The sequence below is a fragment of the Ursus maritimus genome, unplaced genomic scaffold (assembly GCF_017311325.1).
Source record: "Ursus maritimus isolate PB19 unplaced genomic scaffold, ASM1731132v1 scaffold_5, whole genome shotgun sequence".
NCBI lineage: Eukaryota > Metazoa > Chordata > Mammalia > Carnivora > Ursidae > Ursus > Ursus maritimus.
In genome coordinates, this window is record NW_024426663.1 from 59,135,900 (window position 1) to 59,154,786 (window position 18,887).

Below are 18,887 nucleotides of genomic sequence, written 5' to 3' on the forward strand. Positions count from 1 at the left end.
CAGAGAAGCAGCTGGGTGTATGCGTCTGGGCCCGGAGACACAAGTGTGGGAGCTCTCAGCCCAGAGACAGGGAGGGAAGCCGTGACAGTAGGCACCTGTATGTGGAGGTGGGGGAGACCAGGCCCAGGGCCCCAGGAACTGAAGCATTTGGAGGTCAGCGAGAGGAGAAGCAACCTGCAAACACATCAGCCTGGCCGGGGGAAGGTGACATCCTGCTTGGGATCAATCAGGCCAGCGCTGCCCAGGGTGCCGACGTGCGCTCTGAGGACCCCCAGGCACCAGGGGCCTGTCACTGGCTGATGGATGAAGGCCGCTCCCACCCACGCACCCACCTTCCTCCTGCGCCAGCTTCCTGCCATCGCTAGGTAGTCCCTTGGGAAGAGAGAAAATAGCTGAGTAGGCTCATCGTGACAGCCTTTTAAAAGTGACTTTTAAAACTTCTTATAATTGTTGATTAGAAGGCCCATTGCTCCAAATGCTCTGTTTGTGGTAGAAGAAGGAAAGTCATTTTAGAAGAAACTTCTGGGAAGGTGGAGTGTTCCAGCAAATTGGCGAGGTGGCATTTGCAGCTCCAGACTTATATTTAAAAAGCCACTAAAAGCCCCTCAAGAAAGAGCTGCAAAGTAGTCATTTTGAGAAAGGGAACTACTTGTGGGGGAGGGAGAAAGTGCCAGCTGCGGAGCGTGCAGTGGGCAGTGGGGGTGGGGGGAAGCAGGAGGCCCCAGGTCACTCCCGCCCGGGGGGCACACCTGATCAGATGGCTCCCCAGCTCCCTGCACTGCCCCTGCACGCTCCTGCCCCCCCCTTGCTGCCCCTGCTCCCATTTGGAATGACCACTTCTCAACGCCGTCCTTTCCCAAGTTAACCCATTTTGTAGACTCCCTTCCCCAAATCTTCCTGGCCCCTCCGAGCCCTCGCTGACCTCTGGTGGCCCATGGCCTTTGCATGACTGCCATGTGTTTGTGGCTAGGGACCCTACTGCTGCTCTCCTGTGCAGGCCTCTGGTTTTCCCCTAGCAGGCTGTGATATGGGCTGAGAGAGAAGGCCATCAGGGTGTGTGTGGGGGGGTCAGATGAACTCCACAGAGCATCAGTGGCTCCTTTTCTCCTTGCTAAGTGGCCAGGGTGCTGTCAGGTTGCGGTCCTCAGCGTGCATCCTGTCTCTGTCCTGGGGTTTGTTATGCCCATGTGGGGCTGCGCCAGCAAATGCAAGCAGGGGAAATGAATAGCCCACGTGCGCGTATGTGTGCTCAGCTTTTCTGTGGTTGTCAAGGTCAGGGAAGCTAGACAGGCTGACCAGGGGAGGACTGCCCAGCAGAACCACCTGTGATTGAGATGAGATCATTCAGAGTTTGCCTATAGCACACAGCCACTTCCGCTGGGGGCCAGGAGGCAGGGGAGACCTCCTGCCTCCCCAGCCATGGCACCAGGTGCTTCTGGGTCCCAGTGGGATCCCAGGACCCGCCTACAGCCCTGTGCTCAGGGTGCAGTTGCAGATGGGTGGGCTTCTGGGAAGGTAGAGCTGCTCACCTGCCAGGGATTCAAGAGAGGTACAGGGAGGCCATGCCTGTGGACACGAGGGTCCAGTCCTAGAATCTCCCCGAGTCCCAGCCCTGGAGCATAGTGGAATGCTTTAGAGACTTCATGAATTCTTCTTCTCTGCTAAAGATAGCTTGAGTGGCATGGGATCCTGCAGCCAGTTTCCAGAGTTTCAGACTACAGAGATCCTCAGAGATGGCTCAAACTTGGCTTTGTGAAGGAGCAAGAGACCCCAGTGTTGTCTCCTAGGTATTGGAACTGTGGGACTGGGGCCCAGGGGGGTCTGGGTAAGTTGCATTGTCCCAAGACTTGTGGTCATTTAGTCCTAGTTCCCTTCTGAGGGGAACAGGGACAAGGCGGCCAGGTGAGGCCATGGCAATCTGGGTTCTCTCCCTCCCTCTTCCCTCCCTCCCTTTCTCCCTCTCCCTCCTCTCTGTCCATCCATCCATTCTAGGCCTCTGCGCTGGGGATACAATGGCTAAGGTCCATGCATTTGGGTGGGGGAGGCAGGCAGGAACAAGACAGCTATGTTGTCTGTGTGAAGCGTGCCATTTTTGGAGAGCATGGGGCCATAGGAGCCCATTGATCTGGAAGGTCAAGAGGCTTCCTGGGATCTCGATCATCCCTGGACCTTCCCTGGTAGGGTTGGGTACAGCCGTCACAGGCTTTAGTGAGCGTGGCTGGGTGGGAGCACGGGGAGCAAAGCTTGACCGGGACAGGAGGCAGAGACCCGATTCCTGCCCCTGGTGTGTAGAGTTGTTGTTTAGCTTTCCCTGTATAAATGCGGGTTTGTGAGTTTTCTCTCTAAACCGAGTCTCGCTGTTGGGCTAACAGAAAGCCGTGTCCAGGAACCACATACACGAGAAGATGTGTTCACAATAACGAAATCTAGTATTTTTAGACACTTGCCTCGGCAGACCCCTCCTCCCAGAACTGGCTCCCTCTCTCTCTCTCTCCCAGCTCCTCTGGGAAGGGAGGCAGCTGGCTTAGCTGAACTTCAAAGATGATGACATTCTGAACCTCTAGAAAACATTTTTTGGAATCTCAAAGTGCATGAATTAAAATGTTATTTTTACTTCTTTCAGCCTGTTGAGGAGCAGACTGTGAAGGGGCACATCAGCCCAGAAGGAGAAAGCATGCTGAGCGGCCGTGTGGGATCAGGCGGACGTCTGTGGGTGAGTGGGGCGCGGTTATGGTAGCCCTGAGCCTGACCCCTTTGGGCTGCCCCTTGTGTTGGTCCGGCCGCACGTGCTGCTAGGTCTCCACATGAAGGAAGTGCTTTTGGGCCATGTGGTGCTTGGGCAAGGAGCAAGTGATGGGGAAAAGTCTGGCACGTCTGGGCTTCTGTGAGTGTGTGCTGGGTTCCAGGGGCTGAGTTTCCAGAGCTTTGCTGGGTGTTCGTGGTGAGACTGGCTGACTGGAGGGTGTATCTGGGAAGGAAAGGCTGCCATGGGCTGTGGTGGCCTCTGGATCAGAGAGAAGGAGCTCGGGCTGGGATAGGGGACGTAGCCAGGGGAGATGGACATGAGTGCCCCCACCCTGGGGACAGACAGGGTTGAAACTAACTCCTAAGAAGGACTGAGAGGAGGAGGGGTCATGAGGAGGACAAGGAGTCCTGGACTCAACACGGTCTGGTCTTCAACAGAGGTAGGGACAGGCCTTGGTCATTTCGAAGCTTTGTGGTTTTGTGAACCTGATAGCATGGATGTGTTTCTCTGTGGTTTCAAAACTGCCTGTGCGCTCATCTGAGAGACAGCTGTGTCAGGGACACTTAGGAAAGTGGTTGAGGTGGAGACGCACTGGTAAGCAGAGTAGGAAGAGAGCAGGGAGGAAAGGGGGTGCACAGGGCAGGGTGTGGAGGGGCCTAGGGCGTGTCAGCATCTTCAGTGCTTGGGAGTCCCCAGACAGGACTCCAGCCCCTGCCTGCCCCCCCCCCACCCCGGTTCCCCCCATGACATACCTACTTTCACAAGCCCCATGTCCATGTGAATACCAAGCTTGGGCATTGCATGTCCCTTTCTCACGGGTGGTGCTTCGGGGTGGGGAATTTGGCCTCATAGAAGAGGGGCATGTTTCCTAAGACCTCATAGAGACTTGGCTCCTGTGAACGTCTGTATTTCTCTCCTGAGCTTCCCCTAGATCCCTTTTCACTCTCTTCGGAAGGTTCTCTTGGGTGTTAAGTCCTGGGAGATGCTCTGTTAAAGCTGCCTGTGGCCCTCTGAGTGAAGCTGGGAAACACCATATCCTGTGCTCCCTTCTTGGAGATTCTTAATGACCGTCAGTATGTACACGCTCTGGGAAGTCCTTCTGTAAAAGAAATCTGTTAAACTTTCTTTAATCCTCTATTTCCCAAACGTAGATATCTGACCACAGATCCCTTTGGTTACAGAAAGCCTGTGAAAACCCCACGCCAGTCTCTCCCCCCTACATAAAAATCTTGGGGCACTCAAGTGCTCCATATTCTCATGCCAACTACACTATGGACTCACAAGCTCTGAACTTCCTCCTGCCGTGGAAATTAGGCAGGACATTTATCACCAGGCCTGCGGTGGCCTCCCCTGAGCTTAGGACAGGCCCGTGAGGGCCAGAGTGCAGACATATCTGCTCAGGCATCACGACTCAGAAAGACCCCTGCCAGCCTGAGAGCACAGGCTGGTTCCTTCCTGGTTCAGCCTGAGCAGCTGGCCCGATGGCCAGTCTGTATGTTCACCTCCATGGCCAGATGAAGCCCACCTGGGCCCAGGAATCTCCACGGAGGACAGGACGTGAGCAGAAACATTCCATCTGTTGAATCTTCTCTCCTCTGCAGCAGTGCAGGCTCCGGGCTGTTCTGAATGCCTTGTTTTGCGTATAGTGATGAAATATTTAAGGAAGTTCTTCTCATTTTGAAAACCTTTTTGTAAAGGCACCAGGGGCAGCCTGAACATGTGATAGAAATCCCTGAAGCTTGGAGAGAGGAGCAGAGGGACACAGAGAGGAAGGAGAAACCCCTCCAGAGGTTGGGGCTTCCTTGAGAGGGATCAGGAATGGCTGAGGGGTGGCCATCTTCTCTCATCTTCTCCCCAGTGCCTGTGCAAGGTGGGTGCCACCAAGCCTCGGAGGACTTGATTCTGATGAGTGTTGGGATGGAGTCCTGGACTGGGAGCCTTGTAGTGTGTCCTTGAGAAGTACTTGTGTCTCTCAGAGATTGGGTTTCTCCATTGATAAGACTACATGGTAGACCAGATGCTCTCTGGGGCTTTTCAAGGTTTAGCTAATAGGACTCTACTTGGAAGCTGGTTTGTCTGTTCCTGTTGTTTTGTTACCGGTGCTTCCTCCATTCCCAGTGAGGTAAATTGAACCCAGTGGCTGTCCTGGAAGGGAAGACCGTACCTATAAGGCTCACCCAAGTGTAGCCTGCTGTGGCTCATGCAGACCTGGCTTTCCTGCCCACAGAGATGTTGGAGCTGGGGCAGCCATATCGAAAGGTCAATGTGGTACTGGCCTGCCACATTTCTTAGCCGACCTCTTGGGGATAGCTCTATGACTTGACTTCTCTTGGGTGTCTGCATCTCTGTCTGTGTCAGGAATGGGCTCTGGTCTGGGCACAGACATAGCAGCAGCCCCTTGGCACTTCTGATACAAAGTGTCAGCCTCTTCAAGGCCTTGCCTGGCCCTCTGTCCTGGTCTTCGCTGCCCTGGCCCCTGGCTGGGGTACACCTGACCTGACCTCAGTCAGAGGTTACCGTGGAATGGGCAGAACGTCTTCAGAGCCTGAACCTGTGCCTCTCTGGTGATACGGCCTCCATGTTCAAGGGCATGTGCCTGCCCATCTCCCAGGGAAAGAGTGAGCAGCTCCCCCTCAGATGATTGATTAGTATCCTACATTTCCCTTTGCCAAGGAGCCTCAGAAGCACACAGGCAGATGGCTTCTCCGGGAATTCCTCTGGGGAACTGGGCTTCCACAAACCCACATGTGGAAATCCAATATTCCAATGAGAGAAGAAATTGGGAAAGAAAATATGCTCTTCCCCCTCTCTCAGTTAAAACCTGGATACAGAGCTGGAGGGGTCAGAAATAGCTTCTCCTTTCCCGTGGCTCCCCTCCTTGTCAGAGAAAGAACAGACCTGGGGCTGCTTCTAACTCATTCTGGCAAAAAGGCCTCCAAAGGGCTCTGAGGAAGTGAGCTTCAGTTCAATCGAGCGGGCTTTGCTTAAGCAACTACTGTCCGTGGCCTGGCTTGGACACAGTGTGGGATCAGGTCCCACAGTGTATGGCTTAAAAAGCACAGACTCTCGGTCCAGACCTAGGTTCTAGTTCTGGCTCTGCCGTGTTCCAGGGGCTTAGGCTGTCTGAGCCCCAGGTTCTAAGTCTGTGAAATGGGGATCATAGTCCCTGTCCCATAGGGCTGTTGAAGGGATCAAATGAGTGTATGCATTTGACACATTTAGCACAGGGTGTGTTTTGGAAGGCAGTGCACTCTCATTAACCACACGACCCCCAGCCCCCCAGGAGGCACCAGGGATGTGCCCAGTGTTAGTGGGGACAGAATGGAGGCTGAGGTTGTATGGGTTTTCCTAAAATCACCTGGGTTGTTACTAGTAAAGCAGGGCTGGCATTGGGGTCTGCAGTTTTGCAGTAGGACAGATGTCTGAGACAGGGGTCCCTGCCCTGGTGTGAGGAGGTCTGAGCTGAAGGAGAGCCTGCTTGCGGTAGGGGCTGTGCTCTCTTGTCACTGCTCTTTGGCAGAGGTTGGGCCACTAACAACGCATTTCTTATTTTAACTGTTTTCTTCGTGCTTAAGAAAAGTGTCGATAGAATGCTGAGGCATAAGAGAAGGTACCCAGATCCATCCCCCTAAGTGGACAAAGGCAGTCCCTCTGTGGAAGGAGAGTTTGGGGCCCTTTCCCCAGTGCTCCAACCTTCCCCATCCTGCCCTGCACTAGTGTTTTATGGTGCTGCTTGCTCTCCGGCATTTGGCTTCTCTTGTTCCTTTTCCTGAGGTTTGGTCCCATTAATGTTTATGAGCAAATAAAACTTGGATTGCTGCTTTGGGCCGTGGGATCACTGCTGACTTGGGGAGGGACATCTAATTTAACATAATCCTGCTCCTTCGACTTTCCATGACTTCCATTGGATTCTCCTCTGGGAAGATGAGCAAAAGGAGCAGAAATGTGATGAAAGGAGAGCCTCGCCTCCCTCTCCTAACCTTGGTGCTGAGAGTCCCTTGCTGGGGCTGGGCCAAGAGTCAGGGGAAGTGTTGGAAGTGCTGGAAACACAGATGTTGTTGTATGTTAATGCCTACATGGACATGGGCTTGCAGGGTTGAGCCACCTTTGGGGACTCAGGAGCTCTGGGGTTTCGTGAGTGCTGTGTCAGTTTCCCACAGAATGAGGTCTCGGAGCAGGACTGGTGGATATATTTGATCAGATGCATGAGGATGCCCCATTCCTTCTTTGGAACAAGAAATTGAACAACAAAACTCATTACACAAGGATAAAATCTAGTCAGACTGGTGTGTGAGACCCTGTAGACCCTTATGTTTGTGCCATATGTATCATTTTTATTTTCCTAAATGAACAGAGTCCGGTATGGGCTTCTTTTCAGTGGGTTTGGAGGAGCACTCTTGAGGGTAGGGTGGGAGGGGAGCTGGGGGGGGGGCGGACAGGGCTGCATAACAGCTGCAGGGGGGGAGAGGCTGTACTTGGCTGTATTCTGGAGTCTCATCTCGAGGACGGGCAGCACATTCCTTCTGAGGCTGTTGATGGGGCTGTGAGCCAGGCAGGAGGAAGGTAATTATATCATTACATGTCACTCTTGTCTCAAGGGGCCAAATTAGCTGACTCTCCAGAACTAGGGTTTACTTTTGACTTTTTAATTTACAGCCTGATGCAGATGCATACTGGTTCACTCCTAAATTTTTCCAGAACAGCTCAGGTGTGCCTGGCACAGTGCGCGAGATTGACAGGCGCAAACATGGTTCTGACGTTGAAGATCTCATGGAGTAGCGGGGAATATGGAACAGACCACGACCCATGGCAGTGCTCAGCTGGATGGGAGAATGGGTGGAGGAAAGGCATGGAGAAGGTCAAGGGCAGGCACCCCTACATTGGATACAAAGGCTCCCCGGGGGGAGAGGGATGTAGGCTGGCCCTTGGGGACAAATTGCACGTCCACAGGTGGAGAGGGGGTGGGGAAGTCTTCAGGGAACAGTTTGTCCAAAACGTAGGTGTGTAGACAGAGAGACAAGGGCGATTCGTGGGGAGGTTCTAGGGAGGGGAGTCCTGGGCAATCGGCTGGAAAGGGTGAGACCCTAATGGGCTTGAAGATGCTCTGTGGATATTTGCTGAAGAAATCCATGTGAGCCTTCACGTATCTGACACATATTCACTGAGTGACTACCATGTGCCACGCACTCAGCTAGGGCTGGATATGGAGCTGCCAACAGGTAAATATCACTGTCTTGTGAGTTTACATTTCAGGAGGAGAAGATAGTAAACAAATAAATATAACCCATACATAATGTATACAGCACGTTAAGAAGAGCTAAGTGTAAGGGAGAAGGAATGAGTAGCACCACGGAGAGGAATGGGAGCACCAGGGCTGTATGCGTGCGTTTGGGTGGACGTTGCACTCTTGACCAGGGCAGCAGAGTAGGCCTCTGTGACAGGAAGACATTTGAGCAGTTTGAGAAGGATTTAAGGAATTAGCTGGATGAATAGTTGGGGGAAGGGCATTTCAGGCAGAGCGAATCACAGGTGCTTAAGAGCCTGCTGCAGGAGTGTGCCTGGAATCCTCAAGGAGCCTCCAGAGGCCTGTGGGGCTGCTGCAGGGTGAGCAAGGGGGCAGCGGGAGGAGACAAGGCCAGAGAGCCCCCGAGGGCCTTGAAGGCCAACATAGGGGTTGGGCTTCACCCTCAGGGATGTGGGGCCTCTGGAAGATTTTGAATGGAAGACAGATAGGATGTGACTTCTGTCTTGAAAGTATCTTTCTGTGTGCTGTGTATAAGCCTGACCATTTTAGGGGCAAGGTTGGAGGCAGAGAGGCCAGTTGGGAGGCTGTTGTGGCCTCTAGGCAAGAGGCGATGGTGGGCTGGGCTGGAGAGGTGTTGTGGAGGTGGTGAATGGGGGTTCTGTTCAGGACATAGATTTCTTAACAGGCTGAGTGTGAAAGGTGAGAGGCGGGGGAGTCTACGATGTGCCATGGTTTCAGCCTCAGCAGCTGGACCTGGCAGGGCTTCGGGTGCGGCAGGCTGGAGTGGGATCAGAGCCGGAGCTGCACATTTGCTGTCTGCATGGAGATGCGTGTAGGGGGTGGTTAGCTGGTTTTCCTTGTCTGGAGCTCTGGAGAGAGGTTGGGGCTAGAGACGTGCATGTAGGGGCCGTTGGCTTTTTGATGGTGTTAAAGCCACGAGATGGGGAGAGACCACCGAGGTGGGGTAGAGAGAGGCTGACGTGTTACTGAGTTTTAAGTACCAGGTGTTCTGTTAGGCACTTCTCTCTCTCCCCCACAACCTGATGAGGCTGTTAGTTTCCCCATGTACAGAAGAGGTTCAGAGGGGTTAAATGAATGACCCAAGATCACACAGTTATTAAAGGTCAGAGCTAGTATTTACATGTACATCTGTCTGATTGCAAGTTCTTTAATCATTGCACTTATTGATCCTCTAAACGATAGACTTAGTTCTGGTCTTCGTGGGGGATCTACTGAGGTTTTTGAGCAGAGGAAGGACTCAGAGCTGTGGGTTGGGAAGAGGCCTCTGGGAACCTGAGAGCTCCTGAACAATATACTGGGGAGGGGAGAGGTAGAGACCAGGTATGGAGAAAGTTTAGACCACCTGATGGCGGGGGTGGTGGTGGTGGTGGAAATGGGGCCTGGATTTCCTGAACAGGGGAGAACCAAGTTGTGGCAAATCCAGTGTTATGAACTGAATGTTTGTGTCCCCCGGAAATTCCTATGTTGGAGCCCTAACGTCCATTGTGGCTGTGTTTAGAGATGTGACCTTCAAGAAAGTAACTAAGGTTAGATGAGGTCGTGAGGGTGGGGCCCTGTCTGGTAGCATCAGTGTCCTTATACAAAGGGACACCAGAAAGCTCATGCACTCTCTCTCTCTGTGTACATACCCTGAGAAGAGGCCATGGGAGGACCCCGTGAGCAGGAGGCCATGTGCAAGCCAGGAGGAGAGCTCTCAGTAGAGACCAGTTGGCTAGAACCTTGAGTTTGGACTTCCAGCCTCCGGGACTATGAGAAATAAATGTCTGTTGGTTAAGCCACCCCGTCAGTGGTATTTTTTTATGGCAGTCTGAACACGTGAATACACACAGATTCTTTGGTGTTCTGGCTTTTTCTAGAGCTGTGTGTTCTTGCCAAGCTGCAGGGCCAGCTGTTTGGTAACTAGTTTCTTAAGGACCTCTCCCCCCACCCCCTCCGCCCCCACTAAACAATTCAGTGGATTTGAATGGACCAGAAGAGTCACTGAACAATTATCTAGTGATTAGCTTCCTTGTGGCATCCAGAGAGAATTGTTGGAAGAAAATTGGTAAATTCTTTTCATTCTTAATAAAACCTAACATTATCTTGCTAATGCCTGATATTAAGAGTTCAAAGTCATCTCTATACCATTGATCTTCAAAGGAAGAGATTTCCTAATTTATTTGACAAGGCCTGGAAAAATGTGGGCGAAGCTCCTTTCAGATGGGAATTTTATTTTTGTTGGATTTTTAAAAAATCTTTTGAGCATTTTTTTTGGTACAAAAAGTGGTAGTGTTCCTTTCTTTCTTTCTTTCTTTCTTTCTTTCTTTCTTTCTTTCTTTCTTTCTTTCTTTCTTTCTTTCTTTCTTTCTTTCTTTCTTTCTTTCCATTTGGAAACACCAGAGTGTGGGGGAGTGCTGCAAACAAATAACAAAAAAGATGCTTTTGTAACATTATTTTCACTGTTTAGAAAGAAAAAATCATTCCAATAGTATCGAGAAGTCGAAAGATAAAATGATTTCATTTTCTTCTCTGAAGGCTGTAAAAGGCCCTGCCTATTGATTCCATCTCTGTGTCCAGCGAACCCATGTCACTCTACAGTGGCCCGGGGGTTCAGTGTTCTAGAAGGATCAGCCCCGGCTTCTGGGAACATGGCCTAAACAGAAGGGTGGGCACATCAGGGGATCCAAAGCCCCCCACTGTGGAAATATCGTGGGCAAGAAGGTAGGTCTCTGAGCCAGGAGAAGCAGCATTCCACCCCAGGAGAGAGGGTGGCAGAGACCTAGATGTCCCACTTCTGCTTCCTTTCTCCTTCCAGAAGATGGGGGGAAAAAAGTCAAAATGACATGCCTGTGAAGAAGGTGCCATGTATGTTTAGAAATACTGTTTGAGGAAACTATCTTGGGAGTAAGAAAGGCCTTGCCAGCTTTTACTACAGATGGGAGAAGAAAGCCATCAGGGAGATCCCCCACAAGGCAAACACTTCTGTTTTCTGGAACTCCTGTAGCCTAGGAGGCCAGTTTCAATTTCTTGCCCCAACAGACTGGGCTTGTAGATGCGGCATTTTTGCCTCCATATGGACTGATAAACCACAGAACCACAATCCAGGGCCCAAATCCCTATAAAGTCCCGCCAGTACCAACACATGGTGTGAGGGTACCTTCTAGCCTGTAACTGAGAAATTTCATAATTTTTCAGATGGGAATTTAGAACTTTGAATAAATTTGCAACACGGCTGATTCTCCATTACCCTTGCCACCTCCCCGCCCTTGGCTTCCACTGGATCTGCGTTCACTTGGGCAGGCACCTCTCTGAGCATTCCAAGGCTCCTGAGGAGCAGGGACTCCTTCCGGGCGAGGCCGGCATCCTTGCTTCCTTCCCTGGTCGGAAGGGCACTCTGGTCTCGTGCCGTTTGATTGAGCTGGTTTTAAAGAAGGTGCAGAGAGGCACGCTCAGTGTGGTCAACCTCTTGGGAAGCGGATGTTTCTGGGATCTTAATGTTTTCTCTCTTTTTCCCGAGAAAACCTTTTCGCAATAAAAATGAGTTGTCAGCTGCTCTTGAGGCCCTATAAATTGATTCTGGCTTTGTCCATTACAGGTAGCTTCTGTGTGAAGAACCCGTATAAATCTTACTCAGTCAGGGAGTGTTTAAAATGGCAAATTTCAGAGTAAAGGTTTAACAAAAACCATAAATAAAACTTCAGAAGTAATGGAAGTGTTTATAAGTATCTGTGGAATTCCACACTAGAACAATGAACACAGTTCAGGAGCCAAGAGATTGACTGAGGTGTTGTGTTTGCCGTGCACAAGAGAATATCCATCTTTATTTGGCCTCTGCTCACAGGCTGGACTTGGGAGCAGCATGGCTGTGAGCAGTGCTCCGTGGCTAGACTCGTGAGGGGAGTTTATCACTGTCAGGAGCAGTGGCAAGTCTGGGCACGGGAGGCTGCCGGGGGACAGAAACTTGCCAGGACCTGTGCCTCGAAACCACCAAGCTCCCAGGCCTCCCGCGTGCCTTGCGTGGTGGGAGGTACTAATAGCACGGTGAACTCGTAATCCCTGCAGCTAGCCATGGGGGACTCAGAGCAATGTGTCCACATCCTGCTTTCCAGCTCGGGACCCTGAGGCAAACAGGGGTTTGTGACTTGCCCAAGTCCTACCACAAGGCCTTGTTGGAAGCTGGCGGATAGCCAGTGGTTCCCAGGACCTAGCCCGAGTGGTACCTGCTACGTTTCCCTCCTCCTCATTTAACTCCACCTCTCCAGTTACCGAATCTGCGCCATGCCCGGGACTCGGTTGGGCGCTGGCTTGTGGCAGATGCATCAGCATGTCAGAGTTTTTACTTGGCCTCCTCTGGTATGCCCTCTGTTCCCGCCGCTGGGACCTGCACACAGAGAAGGCAGTGTGGACCAGAGCCACAGTACTGATCACTCTTTCATTGGTACATCCATTCATTCAACGAGCGTTTAATGAGCACCAGCTATGTTCTGGGGTCTAGCTAGGTGCTCAGTAAGTAATAAAATGGGCAGATGTTTGGTGCAAGGGAAGAGTATGAGGGTTGGCCCAGCCGGGGTGAGATTGGTGGGTGGGCAGGGGAAGGTGGGAGCTTCCCGGAGAGGAAAGGCTGAGCTGTATCCTAAAGGAAGGTAGGGTTTGAGAGGACGGGCACCTTCTGGGTAGGAGGGACAGAGCAAGCAAAGGCCTGGGGTATGAGTGCGGGCAGTTGTGTAGACTTGGTCAGGAAACCAGACAGCAGGTGGGCCACTCCAGCCAGTATCACTTGTGGGATGGGGTGAGCTCGGTCCTGCAGTGCAGCTGGTTGCTCTGGCCATTGGACTCTGGCCTGGGGTCTCTTGGCTGCACCCCGGAGCTGAAATACGGGCCTCCAGTGCTGCGGGTGGGGCCAGCTTCCTTTTCTTCTTCTTCTTTCTCTTCTTCCTCCCCTCTCTGGGGTCAGTGCAGGTCCCCGCTCCACCAGAAAACTGCTGCATGGTGAGGCTCTCACAGCAGCAACCCTTTGTTCCCTACCAGGCAGATCTGGGTCAGACTGTGACCCTTGTGCACATTTGTCTCCTATTCAGGTGTGCGTCTTATTTCCCCCACGCAGCCTGGGTTCTCTGAGGGTGGTCTCCGCTAATCCCAAAGAGCCCAGCACAGGCCTGGACACACACTGAGTGCTGCCAGGTAACACAGAGGACACCCAGTTGTATTTGAATTTCAGATACACAGTAAATAATGTTTTAGTGTAAGTAGGTCCCAAATATTGTATAGGAGATTGCATGCCATGTTTGGGACATAATTATACCAAGTAAGTATTTTATTATTTACTTGAAATTCGCTTTTAATGGAGTGTCCATTTTTTTAAACAAAATCTGGCAACTTGGCCCTAAAAGGCTTGTTCATTGATTATTGAAACTCAAGGATTTCTAGGTTCATGGAACATGCACATTGTCAGGAATTAGATGCACCTAGAAGTAGAGAATGGAGCGGAGGTTAGGAGCCTGAGTTCTGGGTAAGACGGCTCAGGTTCTCAGTTATTAACTACGGGGCCTTGAACAAGTTATTTACCTCTCCAGGCCTCGGTTTTCTTATCTGTGAAGTGGGAACGGTGATAGTCCCTACCTCACGAATGAGGAATAAATGAGATAATGCCCATCAAGTGCTAGCACAGTGCCTGGTGCTTAAAAGTCTCGACAGTGACGGCCTTTACTATGGTTTTTGCTTCTTTCGTTGCTGTTGTTACTGCCTCGAGGGGGCCACACAGGCACTCCATAGCAGCCCCCAGAAAGTTCTCTGCTCCCTCCATTCATGCCTCTCTTCCTCGAGGCTGGCCTCCCTGGGAGCCCGCCTGCCTTCTCCTGTTCCCTGAGTGTGTTTTCTGAGCGAAATGGTCAGGCCTCCATCCCTGCTGGAGACAGTCAGGCCTGCACGCAGTGCGGCGAAGCTTCTGCCCACGGATGCGGCTTGGCTAGCAAATCCTTTGGTAGACTTTATAATGAGACATAGATCATTACAGACGGGACTCAGGTTTTACAAAATATTTTAGGAGGTAGATAAATTAGATCATGAAAAGTGCATAAGGGACATCAGTTATGCAGGAGCCAGAAGAAGGATTATAAAGTGATCTGGCCTCAGTTTTGGCCCATGAAACATTGAACTGCGGCCACAAGAGAAGAAAATATCCCTTGCATCCTGCTTCAGAAGAGTGGGCTGGTGGGGACGCAGCTTGGCCCAAGGGAGGGTGTAGACTGCGGGGAGACCTTCTTTGCCTGTGGGCGTCCAAGGAGTAGAAGGCCACCCGAGAGGCAGAGAAAACTGGCCCTGGGCCTGCTTAGGTGGAGGAGTCCTGGGGCTCTGGGAACATGGGTGGGGGCGGGGGGGGGGCAGTGGAGGGCCCAGAGGAGAGGCTCTCCTGGCTTTCTTAATCCAGGAAGGAAAGTGCACGCCAGAATTTCATGGTGGAGTTGGTAGACACCTTGACTCCTGAGTCCTTAAAAATCCCCCAAAGGTGTCATATTTATCTTTCCTCTTGCTCAGTAGCAGTGCGGACCTGCCCCTCAGTGGGCTGCCATCTGCCGAATTCTCTGGGCCTGGATTATGCTGGTGCACATGGGCACCCAGGGGGAGGGGCAGATGAACGTGATCCTCTGAACAAACTGTCCACATTGTCTTCCTCCCTGAAGCTTCAGCGACCGTGGCTGGTCCCACACCTGGCTTCCATGAGCATCTCTCAGCCCTACCTGGAGGGCATGCTGTGCTTCTAGAAAGCAGGCACCTTCTGTCACCCTGTGGGCACTGGGCTGGGCCTGTGGTGGCCCAGCTGAGCCTGCTTTGAGGTGATGGTTTGTTACCAGCCAAAGATATCATGGGAAACATTTGCAGGGCTTCCTTTCCATAGTGGGTCACTCTTGGTCCATTGGTGTCTTTTGGAATCAGGATGTATTTCTACCTGGAGCTGGTCTCTTTGCTTTAGGCCCACCCTTCCCTCAAAGCATGGCTATTGACAGGCATCAGAAGGACAAGGGGGAATGGCAGTGGTTAGGGTATGTGCAGTCCCCAGGAGCATGCCCTCAGTGGGAGAGTGGAGCATGGTTCATTGAGCGAGTGTGCAGCAGAGTGGAGCGCGTTGTGAGGGGAGGCAGAGTGGGAGGTGGGCAAGCCCTGTGCTGCCCTCCTGTGCCACTCAGTGACTGTCTGTTCCTGCTGGAGGTCACAGGTGCAGGAATGTGTTCTCATTAGCCCCATGACCCTGTTCCCGGGGGCGTTGAGTCCTTCCTCCCTGAAGTCACCATTTCAGCGAGTCCTACTTATTTCTGCCTCGAGCCTGGGCTAGAACATAAACTTTTTCCTGGAGTGCAGGAAGCAATGATAGACATTTGTCATTACTACCCCAGGCTTGGGAGGGAGCAGCCCTGAGCTGCCCCTTGCAAGATGGGTGGCCTTGGGTAAGTTGCTTGCACTGTCTTGGTCTCAGTATTCTCAACTGCAGAATGGAGATACGATGATGACCGTTGCATATAGTTCATACCAACTGAATTCTCAGTTGGGTGCTCTTTGAGGAATGGTGTGTTCTTTCCAGGTGGAAAGATGGGTGTGGGACCTTTGCTCCTGCTTGGCCTTCTGGAGGTTGGAGTTGGGTGGTGGCCACTTGGTCCTCCTGGCCTCAGTCTGTGCATCCTTTCAGGACACTTAGTATGTGATCAGATTTGCCATAAATATCGGCAAGTCACCTTTCCAGATGTAGAAGCCATTTCTCATCTGGGTATAGTTACACATCTACTTTAAACTTGTATCACTGGGTCATTAGCTACTATTGTTAAGTACAATAGCTAGCATTTGTCTAAAGCTTCTTTGCACCAAACTAAATGCCCTGTATGCATTCTTTTATTTGACCTCAGAACTCAGTAGATGAAGCAGCTGGTCTAGAGGTGTTACGTGATATGCCCAAGGTCACAGAACTAGTTCATGATGGAGGCGGGATTTGAACCAGGCAGTCCCACTCGAGGGCAGAGAAAGAAAAGGCAGGCCTGCTGGGGAGGAGATTTGCTAAGTCCTGCCTGTGAGCGCACCATTCTAGAAGGGGGCAGACTGTGGGGGTGGGGGTGGGAAGGAATTTCTCCTGTTTTCTCCAATCCTGGAAGAAGACATCCCATGGAAGTGAATTCATTTTCCCTTGGAGTTGAACGTTAGTCAAGCTGCCATAGCTTGCCTTGAACTAAAGGCTGGTCTGGAGAAAGAAGCGCTTCCCCAAACTACTGAAGGAGCTGCCATACTGACCAGGACACCATAGCCCAGCATGCGCACGAGAGAAAGGGCACAGGGCTGGCCCAGCCATTCTGTGAGCTGACGACTGAAAAAGAATTTTGTATTTTGCTCCTTAGGCATTTTGCAGAGTGAAAGGAAAATTTAGGAGAGATTGCATGGAGTCCTAACGAGGCGGGAGATGCCACCACGTTGAAGGAAGCAAGAAGATGATGAGGGTATGTGTCTGTGGGGCTGGGCAGGTTGTCTATAGATTTCTGTACAGAGGATGCTAACTTATTGCCTTCAAGGGGGAAAGGTGTTACTGATTGTTGTGCTGGGATAATAGGCATTAAAGTGGGACTGGCCTTGGGCTCAGTTGCAGATTATTGCTATTTATGAAAGCAGCCCTCTGGCCTCTGAGGAGCAGGACCCCTTTGGTCTGGTTTGAGTTGTGTGCACACTCAGAAGTTGTGTGGCAGTTTACTTTACTGTCCTGAGCTGGGCCGTTAGAAGACACAGAGAAGGTGTCTTGGCAGAGGGAAGCCAAGCTTCTCGAAAAGCTGGAGGGCCGTGGAGCGTGAGCCTTTAGGAGTTTCTGTCCTTAGTTTCTTCCATCCAATGGGAGTTGCTAGAGGTTTGGAGATCACTGCTCACTGTAGACTTCGTCCTCCTTTGTGTGTGTGTGTGTGTGTGTGTGTGTTGGCAGTGCCAAGTGCCAATGGTGCAAAGCAGTGATTGGAATTCTCACAGAGGAGAGTTGCCTTGTAGCTCTGAGATCTTCCCAGCTCCCCAATGGGAGGGCTCCCCCAGGGCTCCTCCTGCTGCCCAGAGAGCAGAGCGAGGGGCTGGTTTCGAGCTCAATCTGGGCTTCTGGGGGGTCCTTCGGACTCTGTCTGAGCTGAGAAGTCAGGCAAATTGCCCTTGTTTCTGAGAGCAACAGGCAGAGCTGGGGGCTGGGGTTTGGGTGTCTTTTTGCTCTTGTGACAACAATCCTAAGCAGCTCTACCTCGAGCTAGGTCTTGGCTTGTGAGAACCCATGTGTAAGCTTCATGGCGAGTTTCACAGAATACGGTCACTGCTGGTATCCCTGGCTTACATCCTCCAGCTCTGGCTCCCCCAGAGAGGGACAGAAGTAGTCCTTTCTGTCCTGGATGGAAATCCCAGAGGGAAATGTCTTCCTGGCCCATCCCTGATCAAGCCCTGGGGATAGCACGGGGAGCTCCGAGGGGCCCAGCTCAGGTCAGAGCTCTGATTATGACCACTTGCAACAGCTGGAAGTGACGGACAGAACAGGGTAGCTCCACTTCCTGTCATGACTGCGGAGGGGAGCAGTGGCTCCTTGCAGGAGGGTGCGTTTTCCGGAAGAGGGAAGAAGGTGGCAGAAGAGGCTGTTGTGGGCCAGGACATGCTTTGACCAACAGCAGTAGAGTTAGAGTTGAAAGCTTCGCTGATTTCATTGACGAGATGGTGTTTCAGTGTGTATTTCTTGATTACTAGTGAGGCTAAATATTTTCCCACAGATTTTTTTTTTTGTGTGTGGCTATTTGCATTTCTTTTGTGCATCGCCCATCTGTGGCCTTTGCCCATTTTTTTTTGCAGCTGAGTATTTCAGAGGAGTGGGGGCGGGTGGATCTGAGTTTGCTATTTCCCACCGCCTTTGGAGGGTAATTGTGCCAGCTGTATTTACTCCTGCTTAGAAGAAACCCAGCTAAGCCTTCAGGAGACCCATGTGGAAATGCAAGAAAAATACTCTCTTCTTAATCAAATTTCTTGTATTATGAATGCTTATTAAATATTTTATGTGAGACTTGTAATTACTGATTAAGGCCAATATCAATAGCCTTGGATAATCAGTGTTTAACACTAATTAGGAGGTAGTGAGCAACCCCCCAGTGAGTCGTCTCGAACAATTTGGGGATTGCCGTAATTGTTGGCAAGCTGAGCTGGGAGGTGGGCATGCTGGCTGGGGCTGCTGCCTGTGTGTCCGTGTCAAAGCTGGGTTGATGAGCTGGGTAAATGCAGTGTGGCGGGAATCACTGCTGAGTCGGGGCGCCCCCGTCAGGTGTGCTGTCTTGCCGGGGGGCATGCATGGCGGTCTGCACGGTACCTTCCTGTCTCCAGTCATGTGGTATTTGGGTTAATGAGGTTTCACTCTGAGTGGCGGGAGTTTCCAGCCTGCAAAGTGGGACATAGATCACTGCCTCATCTATCTGTCTATGTGCGTGTGCCTCCCTTCCCTCTTACACACACACACACACACACGCACACGCACATGCACGTGTGCGCTCTATGGCTTAACCATTACTGGCTTTGTTTGGAATGTTTCTTTTGAGAGTTTTGTTCTGCCTCTAGTGAGGGCACTTGAACTTGCTGCGGGGAGGGACTCGGGCTGCAAAATGTCTGAGTCACATTCACATCCCAGCTCTGGCCACCTGATGGCTTGTATAGTTTGTGGGAGGAGGGAAGAGGCTTTGGCCCTGGGGCCCAATGTCTCAGTGGGAGTCCCTCTTGAGAGATTCCTGAGCCAGGCGACAGCAGTTCCCTCCTTCCCCAGGGACTGGGCTAGAAACAATCACCAGGGACCCATGGTGAAGAGTGAGAAAATGCAGGGCAGGGCTACAGGAGGAGGAACCACTCATACCCCCCCCCCCCCCC

General features: G+C 51.7%; 1 protein-coding gene across 1 annotated transcript in view; it reads left to right on the top strand.

Moving 5' to 3' along the window:
• Nucleotides 1-18,887, top strand: part of FSTL4 (follistatin like 4) — a 617,506-nt gene that overhangs the window by 68,315 nt on the left and 530,304 nt on the right. The window contains exon 2 of the mRNA XM_040622453.1: nucleotides 2,624-2,713. The gene's annotated coding sequence lies outside the window, so the exon portion shown is untranslated. The remainder of the gene's footprint in view (nucleotides 1-2,623; nucleotides 2,714-18,887) is intronic.